Here is a 20897-nt window from a genome sequence, read left to right as displayed (position 1 = left end):
GAACCACCAAAATCCACGTCCCCTGTGCCCCCGGAGACGGGCACACCACCTTCGCCCGCCTCACCTCCTCCTCCGGGAGAAGAACAAGATGAAGATGAGGGCCCTGCCAGGGGGAGTAGTGAGGTGCAGGACCATCCAGGGTCAAACGATCGCCTCCACCGGTCAATGCTCCGAGAAATGGACATATTGAGGAGAGATATAGAGGACCTCGTAGCGGAGATTGACCGGCTGGAGGCGATAATTGAACATCTACTAACACACCTAGACCTCCAGGCCCTGGAACAGAGACCGCCGCGGGTCGGTCCTGGAGGTGACCAGTAAAAACATCACCACCCATGGCCCGCGGTGAAGTCGGAAGTCCCACCTCATGAGGTAAGTGAAGGAGGGGGTCAGGAACCCTTCCCCAAATACTTGCATAAAATTTTACTATCCAGATTGCTTTTAGGCTACGTATTTTTTCTCCCTTGTTGCAATGGTGCAGGGGCGCAGCTAGGACTTAAGGCTAGGGGGGGTTTATGGGCACAACTAATACTGGGGTTTCTGGGGGTGTGGAATACCTGCCAGGGTAAGGTATGAATGGTGGGGCGAACTCCTTCAGAAAATTTTCGATATAAATGGTTCAAAATGGTTAGTTTTACTACTTTCGGAGGGATGTTTTATTAATATTTACACTATTCTGTAAGTAATGTTAATCCAATTAAGTATAATGGATTAAACTTTTAAAAAATTTCCGAGGTCTGGGAGGGTTTCATCCCCCAAAACCCACCCCCTCGCTGCGCCACTGCAATGGTGGATATACTTTAGATCCTTTGTGACTATAGCCCGCCACCCATTGGGTCGACACACACACTAGATAAAATGAAAACTTTTGAAAATTACCTCTTTCTAAGAAATTATTTATTTATCTTTCCTGCTAAATTTACCTACTAAAACGAATTATTACACAAAAAAACATATTTTTAAAGGCAAGAACATATTTCTGTGAACAGCTTATGAATATACTTAATGACAAATGTAATTACAGTCAACGCACATATTATTAGTTTTTGAGTGACATTTTCCTTAATGTGATAGAGTTTTAACTTTAATTAGTAAATGAGGTTTATCTTCAATTATCTATATTTACTATTTCAGGGCCATAACACCTGGGCCAACTCCCTGCTACATGGGCGGCCAACCACCCAGAGGTAAGAGAACCCTACACTCATTTCATTTTTAATTGTTGCAGCTTTTTTACAACAAAAAGTATTCATCCGTCACTCTTAGAGCACTACAAGACAGATATGTTCTTTCAGCTATTATAATATGGATCATACTACCCCAATTAAACAGTGTAACCTCCTTTTTTTGCCTCCTCCCCTCCCCTATTACACTTGTACTGACGAAAGGGCCTCGACCAGCATAACGAAGAGCAAAGTGGAAGGGCCTGCGACAAAAAGAGGACATTATTTCTAAATGTCCCTGCTCATTCCTCAATATCTATTTTGGCATGTATTATAGCTGTAATCCTTACTTAGAACATTTAAAACCCTAGCAAAGAGGGCAACTGCAGGCGGACGGAACTCACATAGTATTATGTGTAGGGATGGTCGAATCGGATACAAATATCCACAGATATTGCCCTTCATCAGATACATCGGATCCAAAGTCGCAGAAGACATAGGATCTAGATGCAAAATATTAAATAATAGCTTCAGTGAATTCAACTCCCCACAAGGCTGGAAAGAGTTCCGAATCTCTCTTTGAATGCACCGTCGCATGCAATTCTTGTCCTACTCATGAACCGTTTTGCTTGAAAACTCTCGCAGAGGCTACGTAGGAGAATTTCAGCAGTGGAAAATAAAAAAGGCAAAATACAATTGGCACATATTGTGACTCTTCCCAAGAGATTGAACATTCATCAGGGGAATCTCAGCATCAGTAATGTAAAAACGCATCTGGATTCGAAAATTTCCGATCGGAAACATCCATCTCCAAAAATCAAAGATCCGAAAAAAAGTCCTTGATTGGCCCATCCCTAATTATGTGGGTTCCGTTATGCTGTTTACTGTTAATGTGGGTATTAATATTCCTGCTCGAGGCAGTGCCCTGCGAGGTGCCTCCAGTATACATCATTGCTTCTTGCCTGAGAGAAGGCTTTTCCGCTTTGACTGCAATGCCCCTAAGCACGTGCCTATATATTTATCCTTAAGGTTGAACAGCCCCAGCATGCAAAAAACATTCACTCAAAGTGCCTTTCAATTTCAAAGTGTACACAGTGTGTCTTATCATCATTAAAAAGGCACATTTCACATGCATTTTATGATTCTACTTGAAACAATAACCAGGAGCAATAGCATGTGTTTTAAGTAGAGCAGATGATCCCAAATTCATCTTAAGCTGGCTCACGATGAATATCATTTAAATTGATTTCTTTTTCAGCCATAACACCTGGCCACTCATCCCGCTGCGGAATTAGGGGAATGACACCTGCCCCAGGCCTGCAGCACATCATCAAATCGGTAAGAGATTTGTTCGTATTATCATTTTTTCACATGCATATATATATATATATATATTCCATATTCCAGCATCGCAAAAACCATAAACTGGCTCAGGGACTATAATTTGGAACTCACTCCGGATTAACTTGAGCCTTTGCATCAGCACCTAACGTATTCAAGCAAAGGCATTTGAATATGTATTCAAATGACTAACTAATCCAGGACTATGCGGATGGAATCAAAGAAATACTGAGTACAGGGTATATTTTCATCACAGATGGACCCATTCAGTTTGTTAATCTCAGTCCTAACAGTTCCTTCATAAGAACGAGAACTTTTATGTTGCATGGGCATACCCAGCGGAGGGATAGGAGGGGCCTCTGATTTCCTTCATGCATTTTACCACCTTCTGATGGAAATAGCATGTAATTATCCAACCCATTGAAAGAAATGGAGTGCATATTGATTTTTTCATATTTTTTACTTCCATCGTGTGCATCATATCAAATTTCCAAAATATTATGACACCGGTGGTAAAATTGGCATGCCATAAATGTTTCCCCTTTTGCAGGGAACTATCGCTTACCCTCTGGGAATCTACCTCTGTCACATGCCGCAAAAGCACTGAGCACACGGCGGCAGGGAAAGAAATTCCCGAGCAAAAATTGCTCAGTGTATGTACTAGAACAAATTCCACAAAGAGTAAATTAAGTTACCCATCACAAATAAAAATATTAACTTATATTAAATTAACACGATCCACTGAAATGTATCCTGTAGGCGGAATAATACATAATTGATTTTCAACTATGCAGGCTGGTTTTAGCAGATGCCTACTTGACCTCTCATCTGTCCGTTTGAAAATTTGGTTGATATGGTAATCATGAATGGACCAATTAATTTGCCTAATTGGTCCATTCACCTAATGATTCTTGATGTATGATGAATTTCAATAATACATTACACATGTTATCCTTTTTCTCATTGCATGTTCAAGGCACGTAGCAAGGTATTCAGGTGATATATGATCAAAATGACCTCCTGAATCGAAATATGACATCTGTTTCCCTCCATCACCCACCATTTTCGGGGGAATTCCTTTTTTCAACTTTCGCCATTTTGCTATCATTTGGTGGAATAAAAAGGATTCTTTAGAATTTATATTTCTTATTAGGTTATTGAGAGGTACAAAGTTCTAAAATATGATCATTTATGGCAAGGAGATGGAATTAGGGGTATTAGTAAACAGTCTCCATTTTTCAGGGTCACATGGCATCATTAGTTCTATCAACATCTAGTTCTATGCATTAAATTTCAGTAAAAAACCAAGCCTTAATCTTCTGTAAAAATTTCAGTGTTGACACTCTCGTGCTTGTATGAAAAGATTTTTATGCCCTTTACAAAGAGATTGGCATCCATTTACATGTAACTTTGTGCTATATTGTTACAGAAGTTTGACCAAATACCAAATATTTGGTCAAACTAATGTAACAAGTGGTGCAGCAAACACTTGGAGCCCAATCCTAGAGCTCACCGCCAACTTGGCAGCCAGAGTAAAATTTATAAGCAGTTTTAAGAATTAAATGCTTAATTTCCAAGTCTTTTCACCGAAGAAACATAACAAAAAATAACAACAATGAAGCTTCAGACCATCTCCGTGGGAGTGGGTTCAAGTCCTCCCCGTCCAAACCGAAGTTCGTGGTTTCGAGTCCTGCCCGCGTAGGTTGTCCCTACCCAAGGCATGGTTGTGTGTGAAAGCCATTGGTTGATGTTATTTCCCCCGTTTGTAAAAGGCCTTAAATGAGCTGTTTTTGGGGCGATGTAAACAAATAAAATATAATAATATATCAACCTTTGTCATATTGTTTGAGAAACTTTCTATGCATAAAACCTCAGGCTCAAAAAAGTAATTCATCAAAACTTGAGGAAGTAGAACAATATTACTACATATTTGGCAAACACTATAAAGAAATGCAGATTCAGCTGTAACAATATCTGGGAAGGAATAGAATTAGCAAATGAGAATTATATTATTCCCTTCTTTCAATTCTATCTCGTAGCAACCATTATAATTTAAGCTTACTTCTAAAGCTCTCTCTGTATCTAATTTTGTTATTTGTTACTTCTATTTTTTAATAAGCATCACAGCCAATTTCATGTCCCACAAAATCTGTTTTATAGAAGTACCTATTGTTGTAAATCATCCATTCAAAATTGATTCTGTTTTTTTTTGTACATTCTAACTGTTTTTTGCATTGAAAGCAATGGTATATTATTTCTCCATTACATTTTCTCGTAGATTGGAAGACATCCGAAGGAATAATCCATTTTCTCCATTGATAATGCATTATACGCCTGTGAACCAGTTGGATGTATTCCTGCCTGAATCAATGAAGATTGCCTCTAATTGCATTGGTACATCCAACGAGAATGATTTTTGTGAATGACATTGCCGCTTTTTTCCTCTGAAGATCAAGGTGAAGATGATGAGTTGCAAGTAGTCTCCATCCCAGGCTCCAGTCTGGCGCAGAAAAAGATTGTTCATGGTGGTTTATCAACCGTTGATCTCAGTGGTATTAATACCTACTTCTCATAATTTTCATCCCGTGCCAATTACTGTACGTTATTTTTATTAGAGTAGTATGTACGTGATTTCCTTCAATATTCAAGTACATCATTTTTTACTTTCATTCAGGGTTGTACTTAACGATATTGAATCGAACCATTGCCACCTCTTAATATGAAATAATTCCTTCAACAACCGTTAATTTAAGAATTATCACTGCCATTTTTGCAACAATTACCTAAACAAACTATTTTGCAAAAACCTATACTTTATCTCTAGCACCTGAGTGACGCAAGTAAAAATTTATTTACTGTAAACAGAGATAATAGGTACTTATCACACCTTTTCACTTTTACTTTTGGTGATCATAATAATTTACGTTGCTGTTCTGCCCTGTCGCCTGTTCATTTCCTTGTAGAATATCGGACTAAACATGCATGTATTGTGTAATGAGACACATAATTTCTGGTTAACTGTGTTGAAAGAGTTGAATCCAAAATTATTTTTCTATTTAAAGATGAACATGATGTACTAGCTATAGCAAATTTACTACTTACATGGTACTGCTACTGGGACTTGATTCCCGGTAACAGGTTTCATGGAACAGGTAATTCAATGGTTCATCATTCCCTCCTGAAAAAATTTAATACATATGAGTCACGGTTTTTGGGCATTCTTCCGCGTTGTGTTCTTCAAGACAGTTTCTCCAGTCATCCTGCTGTCGTCTTCAGGTCCGAAGTAGTGACGCATAAATTTTGCCGTCTTATATAGGAACTTTAGGGATATTAGGTCGGTTCTGATTGGTTGGATCTCAGGTGGGCTCTGATTGGTCATTGATGTAGAAGACCCTTTTCCATGTGTTGGCTAATGTGTAGCCGTCTTCTCTGTTGCAGTTCTCAGGATGCTTAGTTATCTCTATAGTTTCTGGGATTAGCCTAGGATAGTAATAGCTTCCATTACGCAGGATTTAAGCTCATCGAAATCCACAGTGTGGCAGGGTGCTGACCACACGTGCTCCGAAACGGCGGAACTGCTTGCTCTCCGTGGCGCGTTCATGTTCCCTTAATACTGGTTTGGATAGATTGGTACCTCTGACCCCAAGGCGCCAGCAGGATTGCTGGAGAAACTGTTGTCCCCTATGTACAACTCAACGTGGAGGAACGTCTGAAAGCTGAGACTGATATGACGAAATGCCATGCAAACCTCACATATAAATGGAATACACGTGTCTAAAATGCACAAATAGGAAAGCAGGTACAGTGTGTTTTTGATAGCAATAGCCTCATACGTACTTGAATGAATCGATGATCGAATGGGAAATATGTAGTTTTCAGGTCAGTAATATCAGGTTTTATCAATTTTGGTATACCATTCCTCTATCAAGTTCTTAAGGATCCTGTCACAATAATATCCTTTTTTTCATTTCTCTCTCATGTCATTTTAGATACTCAGCAGGTGTGTGAAGATTCTTATCCTCCTCACTTCTGAAGGACCACCCCCTTCCAGAATTGTTGAAGCTGTCTCCCCTCCGGTAGCAGCTGAATTTTTTTCTTCATCTTTCCTTCTCTCGGTGTGATCCGAAGAAAAGTAGCTGATTCTGTGGCCTGGCTGTAATTTTGTCATTTTTTTGTGTTCCTTAGCAAATCCAAAATCCAATTTCCTAGTACGCTTAGGCGAAAGATTGGAATCATTGCTTCGTCCTACTCATCGCGTCACAGCGGAAGAGAATTGACTTTAATAGCCAAACATTCTATCATTCATGACAAAAGGCTGTTATTTTAATGGTAATTAGTTTTCTGGTCACTAAAAAGGTTCATTCAATTTTGACGAATCATTCCTCTATTAAGTTTTACAATAGTTCCATCCTATAACTATCATTTATTTTTTATAATGTTTTCTTTTGGATACTCTCTACGTGTGTGCAGAATCATATTCTCCCCACTGCTGAAGAGATCTTGAAGACTGCCAAGAATTTTCACGATGTCTCTCTAATCCAGTAGAAGCTGTACTTTTCTTTTTATTTTTGCATCTTTCAACGAAATCTGAAGGAAATAAGTGAATCTGGTGGGCTGGACCCATTGATGGCTGTAAAGTTGGCATTTACTGATTCTCCTAATGAATCCTAAATCCCATTTGCAAGCAGCCATAGGAGAAAGATTGGAATGGTTGCTGCCTCCTACTCATCAGGTCACAGAAGAAAAGAATCAAGATGAAGTGACAACAATTTTAATTTTGAGTATTTTAGGCTGTTTTGTGGTTAACCCAACTGTCTCTAGGATTGTTGGCATCATTTCATTTGCAGATAACCCAATTCTTTCATGGGTTGTCTTCTCACAATTATAACCTTGATTTGAGAATTTTCTCACACTATTGTTTGATATGTGAGTTATGATTGAATATCCAAAAATATATCTTGTTCTCAGATAGTCTCATGTCGACTTTGTGCCCTTATTGTGAGTTCTATGTGCTAGGCATTGGATTTACTGACGAGTCTACCTAGGATTGATATGTGTTTGCTCTTGATCCTGAAGAACATAATTACCTTGAGTACCTACATTTTTTCTTGTAAAATATGTTGTGCAGATTCCTACATTAGTTCATGAATAAGAATATTTTTCAAATTAGTCATTTGTTATTTCCCCTGATAAGAATATGATACCGGTGTATTGATGGACTCATATGTCCATAATAAACCCCAATGATAATTTGGATGTCAAGTTCTAGTAAATACAGTAGAACCCCGTATTTGCGTTATCGGAATTTTACGTTTTCCCGCAAATTGCAAGTTTTTTTCTGGGTCCCGTCATATTTCTTATCTCTCCAATGTAAATAGAACCCTGTATTTACGCCGTTTTTTTTTCGTTTTCCCGCTATGTGCATCACGACGTGCCGGCTAAAAAAAATTATTTGCCTACTAAAACAATAAATCGTGCATATCACCCCTTAAAAACTGTCTTTTGGCTTCCTTTCGTGCATTTGTATTTAAAACTCCAAGAGAAAGAGACGCAATGAGAACTATTTTCGGGAAGAATTTGAATGTGGCGGGACAGAACGTCACTAACGTCGGAAAGTTGAACTACGTTTTCTCGTTTTCTGTCAGCGGCGGAAAGATTCACGATATGAAAGTAGGTGTTTTGAGCAATCGAGCTATGTAATAATTATAATGCAAGAGCTCCTGAAGCAATGTTGACAATAATCATGTAGCCTATAATTTGATACGAGAGTTTGAGAGGAAACCAGACGTGCTGAAACGTGATAAATGCCGGAACTATAAAACTTGACCGATAACTGGGATCATTTGCGCTGACTTCATTCAACAGTTGCGTAGCGTAGATGGGTTAATTAAATACTTAAAAAAAACTTATTTAAACTTGAATTATCCCATCCACATAGCAGCGTATCGCAAACAACTGTAACTTTCAAAAATTATGAAGTCGCACGACAGTTTGTACTACGCACTTGATCGCCGAGGAGTGGTTCAGATACTCGTGTGTTGGCAAGTTATCCTAAATTAGTACGGGAAATAGAATTTATCCTGCTTGAAAATGGAAATTCGAGGTGAAAAATGGACATTTTTAATTTACGAGAAAATGAAAATTTTAGAGCTAGTTGATTCCCACACCGGAACTCGCATCGATTCAAACGCTGGCGAAGCAACGCGAATATTTGGACTGGGAATCCGATCGGATATGCAAACCAGTGCGGACATTTATCAAAAAAGAGAATATATGTGAAGAATTCTAGGTAAGAAAAAATAGAATGAATTCTAAAAGAGTAGTTTTTAGGTGCAAGATCATCAAATGTTCCTGAAAATGGTGTCATCTAAAGGCCTGTTTACATAGTACATTAACCCATACAAGTTAATGTCTAAATTATGAACACGAAAATGCGCGGTGTATTCACCCAACTTGTGGGTATGCATGAACAGAAAATATAACCTGTTCAAATTTGATTCAAGCATTCATAGTCGGATTTAGGGGCGGAGGATGTGCCCCACCCAGATGCTTAAAAAATAGGCAATATTTGAATACGGTTATCACAGGAGGATCTATGGGGGGGAGGGGGATGTGCCCCCCCAGACACTTAAAAAATATGCAAGATTTTTAATACGGTCCAATTATCATTGCGTTCGTTTTGTATAACGTGGTATCATTGTGCCCCCCTCCAGAACAAAATCCTGGATATGGCCTTGCTTGTGCCCCCCAGAAAGAAATCCTGGATCCATCCCTGATGGTCATCATTACGTTCGCTTTATTTTGTGTATTACTCAAGGAGGCTCAATCATTTAATTCAATAAGAATAACTTTGATATAAAAATAAAGAGAATTTAGTAAAATCATTGTTATATCTTGTTTTTAATCTCAATTAAGACAAGATCTTTTGCCTGTCAGGCCCTCTGTGCCCCTCCCAGAAAGAAAAATCCTGGATCTGCCCCTGCCTATATTCGTACATTTCCTGTCCTGTTCCGGTCCACAAAAATCATTCATGCAAACAGACATTAATGTATCGTGTAAACAGGCCCAAATCATCATCATCATCATCATCAGTGATTACTGTCCTTAGACAGGTTTCCACTGGACTTCTCTCCATCTTTCTCTATCCTGAGCATCCTCCTTTAGGTCTTTGTATTTTCTTCCTCTTCTTATATATCATCCAACATTCCCATCCTCCTTCTTCCTCTTCCTCTCTTTCCTTCTATCTTCCCTTCTATTATTCTCCGTTCCAAACAATTCCTTCTTAATATATGCCCTAACCAACTTGCCTTCCTCTTATGAATCATATGTATTAATTTTCTTTCCTCGCCTATTCTTCTTAGAACTTCCTCATTCTTCACTCTGTCAGTCCACTTCACTTTCAACATTCGTCTCCATACCCACATTTCAAAACTTTCTAAATATCTCTCCTCCTTCTTTTTAACAGTCCATGATTCACATCCGTACAACACTACACTCCACACAAAACATTTCATAAACCTCTTCCTCATCTCTATTGGAATTCTTTTTGCTGTTAACAATGCTTTTACCTTTCCATACGCTCCTTTACCTATTGATATCCTTCTTCTTATTTCCTCAGTACAACTTCCATTCCATCTTACCAGACTTCCCAAATATTGGAAAGTCTGTACTTGCTGTATGATATTTCCTTCTAAGGATATACAAACACAACCTTCTTTTCTGCTGATTCTCATCACCTTGGCTTTATTTATGTTTAAGTTCATTCCAAATTCCCTCCCCACATCCATTATATCATCCATCACTTGTTGTAAATCTTCTTCACTTTCTGCCAGCACTGCCTGATCATCTGCATATTTAATTGTTTTTATTCTTTCTCCTCCTATTACAACTCCTCTAGCTTTTTCTAAAGCTTTCTCCATCATTTTTTCTGCATAAACATTGAAGAGCTCTGGAGAAAGGCAGCACCCTTGCCTCACTCCTCTTCCTATGCCAATTTCTTCTGTTTCATCATCTCCAATTTTTATAACTACTACCTGCCTACAATACATCTCTTTTATTAATCTCCTATCTTTCCAATCAATGCCAATGTCTTTCAAAATTTTCAATAACACATTCCAATTAACCTTATCAAATGCCTTTTCCCAATCAATACAGCAAATGTACAAATCTCTATTCACTTTCATCATTCTTTCTCCTATCATCCTCAAGCATCCTATTGCATCACGAGTCCCTTTACCCTTTCTAAATCCAAATTGATCTTCTCCCATATTTTCTTTAATTCTTCCTTCGATTCTTTTTAATATAATCCTTGTAATTACTTTGGTAACATGGCATATAAGACTAATTGTCCTATAGTCTTTACATTCTTTGGCATTACATTTCTTTGGTATTGGTATTAGAATAGTTTTAAGTAGATCATCAGGCCAGCTCCCGGTATCATATATCCTATTGATTAAATTTGTTAATCGACTCATTGCATTGTTACCTAGGTTCTTTAATGCTTCTGATGGTATTCTATCGCATCCCATTGCTTTCCTTTCCTTGAGATCCTTGATTGCCTTTTCCACTTCTCTTCTCAGTATGTTTGGTCCTCTATTCACCTCTTCACATTCCCATTCCTCTTCCAGCTCCATCTCAGAATGATCGTCTTTACTATCATATAGTTCTTTCACATATTCTTTCCATATGTTTTTGTTTTCCTCAACACCTGTTGTTATCTTTCCGTATTTATTTAACATTCCTTGTTTACTTATTTTCTTTGGCTCTCTTTTTGTGAACTTTTTAGCTGTTTTATAGATTTCTTCCAATCTCCCTTGTTCTTCTAGGACTTCCATCTTCTCGCATTCTCTCTCCATCCACTCCTCTCTTGCCTTATCAGTTAATCTCCGTAGTTCATTGTTAAGTTTCCTATATTGCCCTTTTCCTTCTTCAGTGTGAACATTTTTCCACTTTCTCCTTTCCTCCATTTTATCTATCATGCTCTGAGTGATCCATTCCTTCCTATTTCTTTCCTATTGTACAACACCAACTTCCTCTTCTAAGACTTCCCATATTACATCCCTAATGTTATTCCATTCCTCTGATACCTCATTACTTTGTCTTACATCTTCCAATTTTTTCTCAACATTTTTATTATATGCTTCATTCTTCTCATTTTTCAGCTTTATTACATCCCATTTCCTTATCAACCTCCCTTTCTTAACAAGCTTCAATCGTGTTCTTATATCAGTAACTAGAAGATTGTGGTCAGAGTCAGCATCTGCTCCTGGGTAGGTTTTTGCCATTTTAACACTATTCTTAAATCTTTGATTGACAATAATAAAATCTATCTGATATCTTGAAATATCTCCAGGTGCTTTCCACGTGTACAACCTTCTTTTATGATTTTTAAACCAAGTATTTGCAATCCATAACTCCAAGCGCTCACAAAAATTTATCAATTTTTCTCCTCTTTCATTTCTACTTCCAAGTCCATAATCTCCAACTACATTCGTCCTTCTTCCATTCCCCACTACACTGTTCCAATCTCCCATCATTATAGTTCTTACTTTGCCTTTTCCATTTTCTTCATATATTTCCTCTATTTGCTCATATATCCGTTCAATCTCTTCTTCTTCTGCATCTGATGTTGGCAAGTACACTTGGATAATTAATGTATCTACTGGCTCACTCAGTATCTTGATAGCCACTACTCTATCGCTTACTGGCATAACTTTAGTTATATTCTTCTCCAAATTCTTTCTGTATATCAACCCGACTCCATTTTCCTTAGATTCCCCTCCCTTATAAATAATCTTATAATCTCCTGAATCAAATTCTCCTTCTCCTTCCCATCTTACTTCACTTAATCCTAGAATACTGATGTTGTGTCTCACCATTTCTTTCTTCACATTTTCCAACTTCCCTTTCCTATTCATTGTTCTGACATTCCATGTTCCTATTCTCAATGCTGATGTTACCTTTCCCTTCTTCTTTCCCTTCTCTTTCAAACCACACAGTTCTCCTGGGATAGTGCCCACCCGGAGATCCGAATGTGGGCATATTACTCCGGAATATTTCTTATTCTCAGGAATCACCATGCTTTCATTGTAGTCCAGTGGGACTAGGGATACCGTAAGGGTCTTTAATGCGGTGGTTTCCCCTTGCCTTCCGCATCCTATGCCGTTGACCTCGTGGGTTCATCCGCCTTTTGGAATGATTTCCCATTCCAAGGGCAAGAGGGTGCCCTAACCCCTGTCCGCTCATCCATCCTCTACAGAGGTTGTTGGCTTTGACAGGGGGGGTCTCCTTATCCCGGGAGATACTCGGTCCCTGTGTCGTTAGCCGTTTTTAATAACGTTGCCCCCTCTCTACCACGAGGAGGTGATCATCAGGATTTTCCTTTCATTGAACCAAGGACCAAAAGGCATTACCTTGGTTCTCCAGTACTTTTAGAGAGGCCCAAAGGCCCTTGAGAAAAAGTATTTCCCCAGAAGATTGGGAATCGAAGTTTCCACGGCATCTATAATGGTTGGTTGGATAGATTCAAAAATTGGTACAGTCTTGTATACAAGATGGTGAGTGGTGAAAGCAAAGATGTTAACATAGAGACAGCAACTCAGAAGAAAGAATCTGAATATATTAGACTTCTGGAAGGTCACAGCCCAAAAGATGTTTTTAATGCAGACAAAACAGGATTATTTTTTAATTTTTGTTGCCAGCTGTGCTTCAGAGGGAAGCAATGTTATGGAATAATGCTTAGTGAACAATTAAAAAATTAACATTTCCAAAGCCAATATGTGAATAAAAGTGAAAATTCTATATTTCCCACTGTTTGCATTTTCCCGCAATTTACACTTTTTTTCTTGGGTCCCTAGAAAAGTGTAAATAAGGAGTTTTACTGTATCTAATATGTACTGTTCTTAACCCTAGAATGATGGACTGGGTCCAATGGACCCAGTAGTTGCTATGAAAGTTTATAATTATGTCAAAAATGCAGGAAAATCCATTTGACTCCGTGACTTTTCCTAAATGTATGTCCTTTTAAAACATAGCAAGAAATAATGAGAATGGGCTCATTACATGTTATAGCATACCTACTACAAATTTACATAGTGGATGGACTGGGTCCATTGGCCCCAGTCTACTATTTTTTTTTGCTTTGGGTGATTAATTTCAACTTATCAGCAATTTTCTTATTTACTTTGTATTTTCGGGAGATTCAATGTTTATGGAGTTATAAACAAAGTCCTAGGCTATACCAATCACCAATTAGTGGGCAATTTTTATGGTTTCTACACAACGTATGAAAAGCTTAGAAGTGATGAATCTAAGTTTTTTAATTATTTTCGTATGAGTATACATACATACGATTATCTCTTGGGACGCATTGGAGAAGTTACACAGTGCCAAGATACTACTATGAGAGCATGTATACCACCGATGGAAATGTTCACAGTAACAATAAGGCAAGTTTAAATTAATACACACGCTGGTTCGACTTTAACTTTTAATTGTAATAAGTGCAGAGAAAATTTTACTTGGGTTTATCTACAAAGATATTTTTAAAGTTCTTGAATAAAGGTGGTTGAGTGATTGGTTTGAGGGTCACAGGGGGATTGTAAATGTTCACTTTGAGGCAATAACAATTGTTGACTTGAAGCCACTGATGATGGTTGTTGTATGGAACGTGTTGGGTAGAAGGCAAAAGATGGGAAATGCTGATAGGGTGATGATGAATGGGTAGGAGAAAATTCTAGGATAGGGGCCGCGTGATTTACGGTCAGGCTTTCGATGTTTTTTACAAGCTGCATGACACCAATTCGGAATTCAATTTTTTCTCCTTCACCCATTTTCCTCACAACCGATAAAACAGAGTGAAAAATTGCTTCGTCTTCGTCAGGTTCATGTTTAGAATCTGTAATAGCATTTAGAATGGCTCTATCTATGTCGTGTTGGCGTCTGTGTTTTTTTGCGAGAGTGGCAGGCTTTGTAGACCATACGCAGGACACAATCTTACGGAGAAAAAGTGGTTGTTCAATTACCGTTTATGCCGAGCAAGAAGATACGTTGAATGCGCATTTGGTATTTTGTGCAATAAATGGAGAATTTTTCATAGAGCCTCTAATGTGTCAAAAAAATTCACCAAAGACATTGTAAAAGCATGTGTGATTCTTCATAATGATGTACGACTGAAAGATGGGTGCAGATCTGAAGAAATATATATGACCCAAAAATTGCATGAAGTTATAATAGATTTCCATGTGGTAGACCGACAAGTACAGCAATCAACATAAGAGATCGTTTATCAGATTACTTTGTTAGCCCTAATGGGGCATTATCATGGCAAATGAATAAAATATAATATCTATGGTATGAATATTATTTAAGTAATAAAGTACCTACTGACTTACCTATTTTGCGTTGTTCTTTCTTATAAATCTCAAAGAAATCGTCTTCTAAAAACTGGTAAACTTCTCTCCATGCTCTTCGCTTTTCCACCTTGTCTTTGAAGCAATCTGCAGCTTTGTCCCACAAGCAAGGCCTGCTCTCCACCAGTTCGATTAGGGTTGCTATATCCTACTCAAAACTGCCCATTTTCGGAAATGAAAGAGAGCCACAAATGTGTGATTACCGCAGGAGCAACGGCACGGCTGAAGACAATCTCCTCTCCGGCACAAGCAAAATTGACCTACGTGGGCAAGTATAGGTAAAGAAACATTGTAACCGACAACCGGTGCCGGCGCCGGATTCCGACTTGACGAGTTCATCGCCGGCAGCACTTGTAGGTGCCGGCGATCGCGCCGGCAATGATGCCGGACCGGACTACATGTATAGCCTTCCATTTGGTTACATTGAATCCGGCGCCGGTGCCGGCAACGGCAACGGCACCGGATTTCCTGTATAAACCTGTACACAATTGTATACAAAATGTGTACATTGTATACAAATTTGGCTTCATACCATTGTATACAGTGCATTAAATTTACACTTTTTCATACACTGTATACAATTGTATGAAATGTATACAGTTGTATACATTTCATGCAATTGTATACATTTCATACAATTGTATACATTTCATGCAATTGTATACATTTCATACAATTGTATACATTTCATACAATTGTATACATTTCATATAATTGTATACATTTCATACAATTGTATACATTTCATACAATTGTATACAGTGTATGAAAATGTGTAAATTTTATACACTGTACATTGCTTCATACAATTGTATATACAATTGTATGAAGTCAAATTTGTATACAATGTACACATTTTGTATACAGGTTTAGGCAGGAAATCCAGTATAGAATTGTATACAATTGTATACAAAATTTTCACTGGGGTAGTGCATAGTGTAAACTCACAGATGCAATTTTTCCCGAGAGTTGGACGCGAGTTGTTTTGCGAGCTCTCGCGCGAGCCAGTGTCACTGTTGGATGCGACAGTTGTTATGAAATCCGTTTACATGTGACAGCATTCGGTGCAATTTCAACTCGCGGAAGTGGTCCCTCCTGTACCGTGGTGAGTAGCTTTTTACAATGCCAAGAAGTAGACGTGCGCAAACTGCCGCTACAATAGTGTTACTTGATTATTGGCAAAGAGGACATAAACAGAAAAAAAATAAGAGGAGTATCTGGGTTAAGGAATGGATTGATAGAAGGCAACATTTGAGAGCTTTCTCGACTTTAAGTAAATGAGTTACAAAGAGAGGACTCTCAACAGTTTTGGAATTTCATCAGGATGTCTGCTACAGAGCTGGAGAATCTGCTCTACTTTGTTGGGCCATAAGTCCAAAAACAGGACATAGTTTTGAGGGAATCGATATCAGCGAGTCAGCGGCTGATAGGTATAACCCCACGTTTTCTTGCCTCTGATTAGTATAATCGTTTTAATTCGTTATATTGGCCTGTTTACGTACGTGTAAGTAACCACAGTAACCTAACGGATGGCACAGTGGTTCCAATAGGATGGTTTCCTATTATTTTTTTATTGCCTAAATCGAAAGATCACTACTCCTGGAGTAAGTATTTCACGCTTTTAGATTTTTAAATGACGATATCTATTTTTCGCGATTAAATGAAAAGTGAAAATTTTCAAGCGCACGAAAACGCGACGCTTAAGTATGAATGCCGGGAAATCTCTCCGTGTGACGTATTTCTGGCTCCCGCTGCCGCCCTGTGAGGTGAACTTGAGGCGAGGCTTAGCGCTGATACGACGCAGGCTGCTAGCGGGTAGCTGAGTACCCTGCTGGCTGATAGCGCTTGGCTTAAATAAGGATTATTAATACCTTATCAAATGAAGAAAACTTTCCGACCTTAGCCAGTTTTAATAAGTGATTTTTAAGACATGTTTCCCTGAGTTCTGCGCCTCATGCATGCGATGGTAACCTCAGACGACTCCTATCTTCTCGTATAGAAACTAGCTCCCTGCGACGTCACGTGGAGTGGCATCGCATGGGCGCCAATCTGGCCCTTTTCAAATAAGGATAAAAATGGACCATTGCCTTTCGTCTAAACCGGTATTTCTAAAACGAAATAATTTGTATATTATGAATACAGTAATGGTGGGTAACGAATCGCAATCAATGCCTTTCATTTTCTTTGATGAAGGAAACTACCCTATTGCGAATTGATTTTAGCGGAAGAAAACATAGAAATGGAAAACATATAGGAATGATCCACTGAACCTTATTCCATCTGAAATACAAATCTCAGCTTATACTGCTTGTGGCCACTACTTCCATGCTAACTTTATTTAAATATCATCGTATATTTGAAGTCATTACCAGACCGAGGGAAGTTATGAAAGTTCAATTATAATTTTCTTCAAATTTTTTATGAATAGCTAATACTAGTAAAGTAGTAAAATTGTCCATCCCAATCCAATTGAGAAAAAATTTGTGCCACTGAAGTGGTACCATGCATACTATGCATTGCATAGCTGTTTGTTTGGCGCTGTTCTATCTATGCACTATCTTCGTCATACAATCTCTATTTTTTAGGTGACTCTTATCATGCTTTGATGTATTTATTCTTCTTGCTAATGTCACGCAAATATTCCTGATTTTTCACTCGGTTTCTGTAATCTTTCCGGGTCACATTCCACAATATTTCGCTTTATTCATATAACGTAATAAGTTTTTTTTCTCCAAGTCCGATCATTTGTAACTACTTTGCTCAAGGGGATTTTCCATCCTTTTCCCTTCATCCATCAACAAAACAACATGACACAAAAAACAAACAAAAAACAACAAATTACAGGAGATTCGAGAGAAAACACAACTACACTTCAGCCCAACTTCCGCAAAAATGTCGGGAAATATCTCCCACAGTTTGATCAGGCGACAGTGCGAGCGCGAGAAATTGCTAGAGCTAAGTTTCATGTTTAGACCTGCGAGTCGAAGTGTCAGACACTCCGCCGCCAAGCTAGCGACACTGCTCGCCGACCCGTTTAAACTTGCAATTTTGACTATCAGACAGTAAACTCGCGCAATTTCTCGCAGGTGTAAACCTAGCTGATATTGTCATCCCAGCTCACTAAGCGGAATGCGCCAAATTCCCGCGTCTAATAGGTGACCATGGAGCAGTAGTGCTTATATATTATTTCATGGGGCGTGGGAAAGACCGGTGTAAGATTAGGTTAAAAATTGTTAAGTAAGAAAACCCTTGAAGTTTTACATTAAAAATAAATATAAAATTGAAAATATAAGGACTTACATCAGTACTTATTTCACTATGGAGGCGAGACTTGTTCGTGGATAGAAGCCGAGAAGTCGAGAGTGGAATCATTCGAAATGTGGTGCCATCGAAGAATGTTGAAGATAAAATGGATCGACCGAGCAAGTAATGAAAAAGTGCTAGGAAGAATGTGAGAAAACAAGCGTCTTCGAAAAACTTTAAGGAGAAGACGGAACAACTTAGTTGGTTATATTATGAGACATGATAGTTTCATGAAGACAATCGTAGAAGGACAGGTGGAAGGGAAGAATGGCCTCGAATGAGTTACACAGGAGAAAGGGTTATAGAGGATGTAAAAGAGAAGAAATACGTCGCTATGAAAAGGATAGCGGATGGGAGATGGAAATGGAGAGCTTCGTTAAACCAATCTTAGGATTGTTGACTAATGATGACAATAGTACTATTAGATGGAAAGAGTACTACGGAATCCACGAAGCGGTTATTGATGGGCAGTTGAGAGGAACTGAATTTTATTCATTTCTGTGGGAGGTGAACACTCGGGGTGGGATTCGATATAAGATTTCATGCGGGAATCAATTCGTCAGTGAGAGCGAGGAGAAGAGTTTCGGTGTCAACATTCTCAGAGGAAGATTTGGTATGTTGCGATTAGCAGACGATACAGCAGTCATAGCCATGACAGAGAATGATTTTAAGAAGAACTTGATAAATATGGAAAGAGCAAAGACCAGAAATTAGCTGAAAATTAAAAAAGACAAAGATATTAATATGCAGCAAGGGAGGAGAGGCTAGGACAAGCATCAAATTAAGAAAACGAAAGCTTGAGGAGGTTAGAAAGCTTTGCTCCATAGGAAGCCGAATTATCAACGATGGGCGAAGAAAGAAAGAAATAATCAGTAGAATAGCGCAGGCGAAGAGGGCTTTCTATCGAGCGAGGAACCTTCTTACAGCTGGGAGTATAAGCATGGAACTAAGAAAACGATTCATCAGGTGCTACATAAGGAGCATGCCTCTTTATTATGGAAGCGAGGCGTGGTCATTGACAGCTTACTCGACTTGTTTATTTGTTTAATCTTACCCAGGTGAAGCCACAATCCGACCCCCTCTTCCCGTGGACCAGCCGTAGAGAAGTCAAGTGTGGAGGCATTCGAAATGCGGTCCTGCCAGAGAATGATGAACATATAAAGATATGGATCCAATGTTTGACTAATGAGGAAGTGCTGGAGTTTGGAGAAGAGAGAAGTAAAATGTAAAACCATAAAAATAACTTCATTAGCGACGTCAGTGGCGCAGCGAGGAGGAAGGGTTTTGGGGGTTAACCCCCCCTCCCCCAGAGCTAAGAGAAACTTTTAAATTTAATCCATTTTACTTAATTTCATTAATTTACTCAATAAAGAGCGTAAGGATTGATGAAATATCCCTCGGATTTCCATAAAAGTCACGATTTTGAAACACTTGTATAAAATGTTGATGGAGAATTTCGCGGGGTGGTGCAGCATGCATACCGGGTTGACCCGGAAACCTTGCTACGCACTTGTATTAAATATTTTCTGGGGGAGGGCCCCCGCACCAACCGCTTATCCTGGTGGGTAAACCACACACATCGGACGTGGTTGCGTATAAACCCCCCCCCCCCCCCCTAGCCTTAATTCCTAGCTTCACCCCTGAGCCAAAACGAACAAACTTGTAAAAAAAGAAATACTACGAAAAAGCTTTCGGATAAGAGAGAGGAAAGGAGAGCTGCGTCAAACTAAACTTATATTAATTAGTTGTTGCCTTATGATGTGATGCATGATTTATGTAAGCTTGTTGCTTAGGAAGGAATTTCTGAGCTGTTGAATGTCGCGTGAAAACTACAAATCTGTTTTCTAAGGTAACTAGCAGAATCGATCCTATTTGCCTGCGGGTGATCCCGGAGCGCTTTTTTTCTTTCCATGTAATCCTTATCGGTTGTGCCTTCAGTAATAAGGAATCTACCGCGGTTTTCTTAGACGCCATCAGAAGTACTATTATTCTATTGCAATTCGTTTATTAGTTGTCCATAGGACCAAATTATATAACTAACTAAGAAAAAAATTATAGTCGAGACATTTTGTGCAACCTTTCTTAGATTGGCTAAGCTAAGGTGCTTTTTCTTTTTGTTACCAGATACGAGTTCTTTGTCAAAGGAAGTCTTTTCAATTTTTCTCCTCAAATATTATTCTATATAATAAAATGTCCTTAAGCGCATTATTGGTCCGCGTGCCGTGATGACACATTGACCTTGAGCCTGTACCAAAGCCGGAAGAATGGTAAGTGGTAAAGTGTCCATTAACCCTGGCGAATATTCAGACACTCCTTAATTCAAATAAACAAAAGATCGTAACACTTATCCACGAAAAATTTTCATTAAAAAATGTCTTACTTCCACCAATTGAAGCCTGAATCTGTTGAACTTCTCAATTTCCCTGATACACTGGTCCCTCAAATTTTCCGCTCACAACCATTACTGGGAGCTGAATTTTGCAAATGATATGTGACGTCAGGAGAGATAGAACTTCCATTGCTGCTTTGTTTGCATTCAAGGCATCTGTCGCGTTTCTTTAATTTTTAGTTAACCTGCGGCCGATGATCGTTACTAGATCAATATTTCTGCCTTAAATGGTTTATCAAGAAACCGTGAATTTTAGTTTTAAGGTTTTCGCAGCGATTACATGCACTATTA

At 38.7% G+C, this 20897-nt stretch overlaps 1 long non-coding RNA gene across 1 annotated transcript; it reads left to right on the top strand.

The window, feature by feature from the left end:
• Window positions 1–201: 201 nt before the first annotated feature.
• On the top strand, window positions 202–2561 carry LOC124160150. Its single transcript, XR_006865094.1, has 3 exons — window positions 202–372; window positions 1135–1187; window positions 2422–2561. It is a non-coding gene; the product is annotated as an uncharacterized LOC124160150 (long non-coding RNA).
• Window positions 2562–20897: the final 18336 nt, after the last annotated feature.

The sequence above is a fragment of the Ischnura elegans genome, chromosome 6 (assembly GCF_921293095.1).
Source record: "Ischnura elegans chromosome 6, ioIscEleg1.1, whole genome shotgun sequence".
Lineage (NCBI taxonomy): Eukaryota > Metazoa > Arthropoda > Insecta > Odonata > Coenagrionidae > Ischnura > Ischnura elegans.
Note: the sequence above shows the minus strand (reverse complement) of the source record. Positions and strands in the feature narration are given on the sequence as shown.